The 8721-nt window shown below is 45.7% G+C and overlaps 1 pseudogene; it reads right to left on the bottom strand.

Annotated features, from left to right (window-relative positions):
* Positions 1 to 6438: 6438 nt before the first annotated feature.
* Positions 6439 to 7593, bottom strand: LOC101278836 (embryonic polyadenylate-binding protein 2-like; annotated as a pseudogene).
* Between the last annotated feature and the right edge of the window lie 1128 nt (positions 7594 to 8721).

Raw genomic sequence — 8721 nt, 5'->3', positions numbered from 1 at the left:
TTGAGTACAAGGAAGTGGGGTCTCTTCTGGGTCAGTCTTGTTAGAAAGAGGGGCAATTTGGTGACTGGGCATCTTAATACCTTTAGTCTAGGAGGTGGGATGAATGGAGTGGGGATAGAGATGTCCTTGGAAAAGAAGCCATGGCAGCTCACGTCAGCCTCAGGAGGGGAGGTGTGGTCCTTCTCCTTGTTGCACAGTGTCTTTGTTTTCAATTTCTATTCAGGTATGATTCCCAAGTGGTATCATTTGTGTCTTGTTGGAGTTCTCGACTGGCGTTGATAGTCTATGAAATTGTTAATTTCATCAGGGGGAACATCACAGCCTAGCTGGTAGCACCTGGGTCAATGACTAGCTGCTTTTATTCTTCTCAAAATGCTTGGTCTGGGCACTGAAGGGTGAGTAGGATTTTTCCAGGTCAAAGAGGGAAGGCATCTCCCGTGGAGAGAGGGTATAGCTGGAGGAGATTGAGGGAGGCCTGGAGTATCACAAGAGGCTGAGGATGCTGTGAGCAGCTTGAGTGTCAGAAGTGAGGATGTGTGTGGGAGATGGGGAGAAAGGCCCTGGATTAGAGGGGGCCGGGTGGGGAGGACTTTGCCCCTGGCTACGGAGCTTTGACTGTATTCTTTGGCCATCTTCATCGGAGTGCTCAATTCAGAGCAGCTGGTCAACAGATGTTTATTGATGTGGGATGGCCTTCATTTTCCCTGCACACGCTTCTTTTCTTCACACCATGGATTGCCATCAAAGCCCAAAAGGAAGGCTACCCAAAGGGGGGATATCCTTCTAGGAGTCTAGATATGCTTCTCTTGCAGTAACGCTTGGACTACTATAGGAACCGAGATGGAAGGCTTCTTCTGGAACGTTTGATCTGCTCCCCTCTTTCACAAAGGGGGACCTGAAGCCACACTTGGCAATGTACTGGCTTGAGATTCCACAGCAAATCATGAAAGGATGAGGACTTGACCTCACATCCCCGGCTGCCTTGTCTCTGCTCTTTCAAAACTTCCCTGAATTGATGCTTACATAATCCTAGTAAATCCTGGGGCTCCACATGGCTGGGTCACTGCAGACACCCCCCCCCCCCCCCCCCCCCGCCAATTCACAAAAATAAAATGAAGCAGCCAGAGGTAATTGAGAAGGAATTCCATTGTTACAGGACTCTGTTGAAGACCTTTAAGGCGATGTGGTTCCTGAGCTCTAGTAACACTTCCAAAGGCCTTTCCTCCTCTCCCCTCTCAGCTTCTCCAGGTGGCCTCTGTGCCAACACCCACACGGCTTCCTAACCACAGACTGGGGCTGGATCTTCTCTTGCTCCTTCCTTCCTCTCGTCTACTTCTTTCATAAATGGATTGGCCTGGCCTCTCTGTCCATACCCTCTGTTCCATCCTCCTTTTTCTCAGTGCCCATCCCACCTTTATATCAGTCAGGGTTGTGTCTGGTTACATGTTACAGAAGCCTCACTACGGTGGCTAAAACAAGTAAGGTTTCTTTTTCTCCCCGCAAAAAAGTCCATAGCAAGGTGCTCCACAGCTGGTCCGCCAGGTCCTTCTGCTTTTCTGCTCTGCCATTTATGCTGTGTAGCTTTCTTCATTCTCACAGATGGCTGCTGTGTCTGTAGGCATCGTGTTTGCATTCCAGGCCAGAAGAGGGGAAATGGACAAAGGCAGAAGACATGTGCCTGATGAATAGTTTCTTTATTTAAAAAAAAATTTTTTTTTATTGAAGTATAGTTGGTTACAATGTTGCATTAGTTTCTGGTGAACAGCAAAGTTATTCATATATATATGAATATATATATTCTTTTCCAGTATGGTTTATTACAGGCTATTGAATAAAGTTCTCTGTGGTATACAGTAGGACCTTGTTGTTTATGTATTTTATATATAGTAGTTGGTACCTGCTAGTTCCAAACTCCTATTTTATCCCTTCCCCACCCCCCTTCCCATTTGGTAACCCTAAGCTTGTTTTCTATGTCAGTGAGTCTGTTTCTGTTTCGTAAATAAGTTCATTGTGTCATACTTTAGATTCTACCTGTGTTATCATATATCTGTCTTTCTCTGTCTGACTTACTTCACTTAGTATGGTAATCTCTGGGTCCATCCATGTTGCTGCAGATGACATTACTTCATTCCTTTTGATGGCTGAGTAGTATTCCATTGTATATTTGTACCACATCTTCTTTGTCTGTTTATCTGAATGGTTTCTTTATATTGGGAAAACAGTTACTTTCCATGAAGCCTCATCCAGTAGATTGATACTTACATCCCATTGGCCAGAAGTGGTCACATGGCCATCACTAGCTGCAGGGGATCCTGGGGAAGTAAGTATAATTGTCACCTGGAAACCCTGGGGAAAAAAATCAGGGTCCTGTTAATAAAGATGGGAAGAAGAGATATTGGGTAAGAAGTTGGCAATGTCTGGTATACTCATCCTCTAGATTTTGCATCACAAGAATTTTGAGGGCAGATTTAGTAAAAACAGGGCTCTTGTCCACGTTGGGATGGGGCAGAGAAGCTGATGGAGCAAAGTTATCCACACGTGAATTAGTATTTGCTTAAATAAGCAAGATCTATTCTAGAACACATTGACTTAGTTTTCATTTTGTGACTTTTTAGCTTTTAAAAGTAAGTTAGAGGGCTTCCCTGGTGGTGCAGTGGTTGAGAGTCTGTCTGCCGATGCAGGGAACATGGGTTCGTGCCCCGGTCTGGGAAGATCACGCATGCCGCGAAGTGGCTGGGCCTGTGAGCCATGGCTGCTGAGCCTGCGCGTCTGGAGCCTGTGCTCTGCAATGGGAGAGGCCACAACAGTGAGAGGCCCGTGTACTGCAAAAAAAAAAAAAAAAAAGTAAGTTAGAAATCTAAGTAGACATTTAGGATATATTGCCTATAGGAAACGAAATATTTTTTTCTTAATGCATTCTACTCAATGTCAGGACTTTGCTCTGAGAAAATTCAATTCCAAGAAGACAAGTTTCCAAAATGCATTCTACTAGGAAAGATTAGAGTTGTTTCTGTCTTATTATGCACTAGAATAAAATAATTACAGAGAACAAAAACACCAAGCTCTTGGTACTATAATTTCAATTCTCATTTTTGTCATTGTGTACATAGACATTTGATGTTATTACAGTGGGTGCATACCAATTGGTAGTGATCTGTTCTTTTCCATTTAACAGTATTTTATAGACAGGGTTTTACGGACTGACAGTTCATATGGTTATTTTTAGTGACAATGTAATATTGTGATATGCTATAGCTCACTTAGTCATTCCCCTTTGATCAGAGGTTATTTGAAAAGTATTTAACAACCGATACCTCATTAACATCGATTAGTCAGAAGAGACCAGGCTATAGAAACAGAGCATGTACTGAAGGCCCCTGCTGGACCTGGCATTAGCTCTTGTTGCTGGGTGTAGAGTGGCCAGGGGTCCATTTGGTGATGGCAAATTTGGTAGTGGATATTTACTAACTGATATGGAAGGACTGCAACAATTCAGTAACCAGTTGTAAATTAGCTTTTGCTATACAGTAAGCCATTCCAAAACCTAGTGACTTAAAAAAAAGCAGTACCCTTAGCTCATGATTCTGTGGGTCAGCAATTTGTGCTGGGGTTTGGGTGATTCTACTGGTCCTGACTAGGGTTATTTGTATGCCTGTGGTTTGCTGCTGGTCAGTTAGACAGTCTGCTACTGGGTGCTGCAGGGTCACCTGGTGTGATGGAGATGACTTGACTGTATGTATTTCATCTTCCAGAAGGCTAGATGGAACTTTTCACATGGCTGGATGGAGTTGCAAGAAATCAAGCAAAGAACGTGCAAGGACTCCTGAGGTCTGGGCTTGGAATGGGAACAGTGTGTCTTCTGCCACGCTTAATTGGCTAAAGCAAGTTCCAAGGTCAGCCACAAGGACTCCACCTCTGTATGGAAGATGCTGTAAAATCACACTGAAAACAGGTATGGATACAGGGAAGAGCATAATTTGGGCCATTTTTGCAAAAACTACCATGCTGTTGTATACCAGAATGGCAGACTGAGTATCATTCTGTTAGAAATGAAGCATTTATAGTGTGCATTACTCTGCACATTACGTGTATCACTGCTATGAACATCACATTCTTCCTGATGATTTTACCATTCTCGGCATTAGAAAAATACTTACTAAGGGAGCAAGGTGGGAAGATCTTCACTCATTCTGGAGTCATTCATTCAGCATCCCTCTGCACTAGGTTGGGGGAGGGCAGAGGCAGCGGGCACATTTGTCTGGAGTCCAGCAGGGAAGATACACAGTAGTGGACAGCACAATGTGGAATGTGGCTTCTGCTTTGGTAGTGATGTGTGTGGAGGGGTCTGGGGCATGTGCCTGTGGCCCAGAGGGAGAGATGTGGGTGGGGAATATGTGTGTGTGTGTGTGTGTGTGTGTGTGTGTGTGTGTGTGTGTGTGTGTGTGTGTGTGTGTGTGTGTGTCTTATGTAAGGCAAGGCAGCTCAGGAGTAGGTAATGACTGACTTTCTTTTTTTACATTTTATTTATTGGCCATCCCACAAAGCTTGTGGGATCTTAGTTCCCTAACCAGGGATTGAACTCGTGCCCCCTGCAGCAGAAGCGCCGACCGCCAGGGAATTCCCTGTAATGACTGACTTTAGATTTGAAAAATGAGCTAGCCAAAGAATGTGGTGAAGAGTGAACCCCAGTATTCACAAGGCATTTTATCCAGATAATGAATGAGGGTGCTCTGGGGCAGGGAGCCAGCCAGAGGGATATTGCACTGAAAAGCAGGGCAAGGTCGAAGTGCTTTCAGCCTGCCTTTGACCTTTATCTTGGAGGCAGTGCAGGGCCACCGGTGACTGCACGTTTTATTGTGAAGATTCTCAGGATTAGAGCAGAAGAGGTGGTTTGACCAGTGCAGGCTGTTTGATTCTCTGCAGTTGGGAGCAGGTTCTTGTCCTAGAAGCAGAGGAAGAATCACTTTTCTTTTCTGAACACACCTTGGTTCTCCGAGAAATCACACTAGGAGAAATAAACTTGGCCTCACGTCACATCTTCCATTAAGATAAGATCTAGATGGAGCAAAGATTTAAGTATTAAAAAAATAAGGTCATAACGTATTAGTAGAAAATATGAAAATAGTTTTAATCTCAAAATGGGCAAGACTTTCCCAGAAGTCATAGTAAAAGAGATTGATGTATTTGACCACCTAAAGCAAAATAGAAATAAAAAACACCTGCACTGCAAAAAAAACACCACATACAAATTAAAAAAACCAACAACAAATTAGGAAAAAATATTTGTAATGTGTGGCAGCCTTGCTATCTGGCTATTTAGTTTTCCTAACATTATTTTGTTGAAAAAAATCTTTTTCTTACTGATTCAGAATATCATCTTTATCATATGTTAAATGTTTATCTATTTATACACACATTTATTGATGGATATTTTTGGGGGCTTTAAATTCTGTTCCTTTCATCTATCTGTCCTTTCATGTGCCAGCACCATATTAACTTAATTACTGTAGTATTGTAATATATCTTAATATCTGGCAGTCCTCTCACATTGCTTTTATTTTATTTTTTTATTGAAGTATCGTTGATTTACAGTGTTGTGTTAGTTTCAGGTGTACAGCACAGTGATTCAGTTACACAAATATATATATATATATATATATATATATATATACACACACACATATATATACTTTTTCAGATTCTTTTCCATTATAGGTTATTACAAAATATTGGGTATAGTTCCCAGTGCTATACAGCAGGTCCTTGTCGGTTATCTATTTTATATATAGTAGTGTATGTTAATCCCAACCACCTAATTTATCCCTCCCCCCCTTTCCCCTTTGGTAAGCATAAGTTCATTTTCTGTGTCTGTGGGTCTATTTCCATTTTCCCATTGCTTTAAAAAAAAAATAACCATTAAGACACACGATTCTACTTTTCTATAAAAGGCGTTGGGGGCTTCCCTGGTGGTGCAGTGGTTGAGAGTCCGCCTGCTGATGCAGGGGACGCGGGTTCGTGCCCCGGTCCGGGAGGATCCCACATGTCGCGGAGCGTCTGGGCCCGTGAGCCATGGCCGCGGAGCCTGCGCGTCTGGAGCCTGTGCTCCGCAACGGGAGAGGCCCGCGTACCGCAAAAAAAAAAAAAAAAAAATAAATAAATAAAAGGCGTTGGTTCAACAGCCCTGAGAATGCCGACCGGGAGCACACCCAGCGCCGCCTGGGCCTCACCTGGCTGCAGCTTTGCCCGGTGCCCTCCAAAGCCCCCAGTAGCCCCAGTGCTAGGCCCACACAGTGCGCTGTTTCCTAACCGAGGGCTTTGGCCGTGGGGTGTGAGCCCTCCTCCCGCCGAGTGAAGGGGGCGGGGCAGTGATTCTGCGCAGAGTAAATGGGCCTACGAGGAGCACAGGTGTTTACACTTAACCCAGCTGCAGCCTCTCTCTCAAAATCGGCTCCTCCCTTCAGTACGGTGAAAACTACGGGAGAATCCGCCGCGCTCCAGGTTCCGCCCTCGTGGTCCGACACGGGCCCTACCCTGGAGGCTGCTGTGGGGAGAGGGTCCGCCCCGGCGCCTGGGTGTCTCTGAAGGCCTCCGCGGTCCGTGGAGCTGATTCCTGGTAAGTTGTTTCTTTTGGGTAGCACCTTGAAAGACGCTCTTGTTCGGCTCCACGGCGGCCTGGCCGAGCTCTTGGTGGCAAACTCTATGCAGGCATAGCCCTTGGGGTGTCGAGAGAGCTTGTCGCACAGGATGGCCACCTGGAGTATCTCGCCGCAGTGGTTGAAATAGGCCTCCAGCTCCTGGGCCGTGCCGCCGTAGTCCACATTGCCCATGTAGTTGGATCTGTGGTCGGTCTCCACCTTCTCCGTGGGGGTGTCTGGCTTGGGGCTCAGCAGCTGCCCGGCCAGCAGGGCCCCGGCGTTTTCCTCTTCCCCCTCTGGGCCCTGGGCCTGCTCCATGGCCCACAGCTTCAGTTTCATGGCCTTCAGCTCCCGGTCCGGTACCGGGCACTCGGCCAGGTCCTCTTTCTCCAAGAGAGACGGCAGGAAGCCCGCGTCTTCCTCGTCCTCTTCCCCCGCTTCCCCTGTCTCCTCCTCCTCCCTGTCTCCAGCTCTGGGGCCCAGAGGGGTCTTCCCGGCCCGGCGGCACCAGGCCCCCCAGCCCTGGGCCTCGGGGTTGGAAGCTCTCTGTCAGGCCTCTGTGGTGTGAGGGAAGAGAGCGCGGCTGAGGAAGGGCCACATGGCGGCCGGGGCAGGAGGGGAGATAGGCCAGGCCTCTGCTCGCCTCCACGCCCTTACGTTGCTTTTATTTATTTTTTAATTAAAAAAATTATTTATTTTATTTATTTTTGCCTGCCTTGGGTCTTGTTGCTGTGCTTGGGTTTTCTCTAGTTGCTGCGAGCTGGGGCTACTCTTTTTTTTTTTTTTTTTTTGCGGTTCGTGGGCCTCTCACTGTTGTGGCCTCTCCCGTTGCGGAGCACAGGCTCCAGACGCGCAGGCTCAGCGGCCGTGGCTCACGGGCCTAGCCGCTCTGCGGCATGTGGGATCTTCCCAGGCTTGGGCACGAACCCGTGCCCCCTGCATCAGCAGGCGGATTCTTAACCATCTGTGCCACCAGGGAAGCTCCCTCACATTGTTTTTTTTTTTTTTTTTTTTAATTTTTTTTTTTGATGATGAGAAACAATGCTGTATTTTATTTTATTTTATTTTGCGGTGCGGGCCTCTCACTGTTGTGGCCTCTCCTGTTGTGGAGCACAGGCTCCGAACGCGCAGGCCCAGCGGCCATGGCTCACGGGCCCAGCCGCTCCGCGGCATGCGGGATCCTCCCGGACCGGGGCACGAACCCGCGGCCCCTGCCTCAACAGGCGGACCTTCAACCACTGCACCACCAGGGAAGCCCCCTCACATTGTTTTTAAAAGGAGACTTTTCTTAAATACGTTTGCTTGGGTTTTTTGTTTGTTTTGTGTTTTTGCATTTGAGGTGTTTCCTATTTAAGAATATGGTACATCTTCCCATTAATGCAAGTCGTTTTTTGGTGTGCATCCCTCAGGGGTAATTTAAATTTTCTTCACATCAATTTTGCACATCTTAGGTTATTTCTGTATATTTTATCCTTCTTGGTTACTATAAATGAGATATTTTCTTCCTTGATAATTCTAACTGGCTATTAAATTCTTTATATTAATTTTGTATCCATCCAGCCTACAAATTTTTTTTATTGTCTTGGACTTTTATTGGTTGATAATCATACCAACTACAAATAACTTGGCCTCCACTTTTAAATTTTTTTATACTTTATATTTCTGTTTATTGTTGATTGCTTTGATTAGTATTTCCAGAACCGTTGTAAATAATAAGGGTGATAGTGGGCGTTCTTATTTTGTTCCTGGCTTTAATGGGAGTGCTTCTTGTGTTTTCCCATTAAACGTGAGGCTGGTTTAAAAAATAGATATAGATATATACCTGTTACATTAGGTAAGCATCCATCATTAGTAACCTTCGGTATAGCCAATTCTTTGGGTTAGCCAAGTATCTGTGTGTGTACCTTTTCCCTCTGTAGAACATCCCCACCCCCTAATGGGAACAGAGCCCCACTTGGGTCAGCTTCTGGGTGAACAACCAGGATCTGTGGGTGATGCTCAGTCCTGTTCATCAGACCAGGATAGTCTTCCCTTGATTTGTTTTTCAGAAATTGTCAGTTGGTCCTATCTTTATTTTATAAGAGAT

The sequence above is a fragment of the Orcinus orca genome, chromosome 10 (genome assembly GCF_937001465.1).
Source record: "Orcinus orca chromosome 10, mOrcOrc1.1, whole genome shotgun sequence".
Classification (NCBI taxonomy): domain Eukaryota; kingdom Metazoa; phylum Chordata; class Mammalia; order Artiodactyla; family Delphinidae; genus Orcinus; species Orcinus orca.
This window is presented reverse-complemented; position numbering and strand designations above follow the sequence as displayed.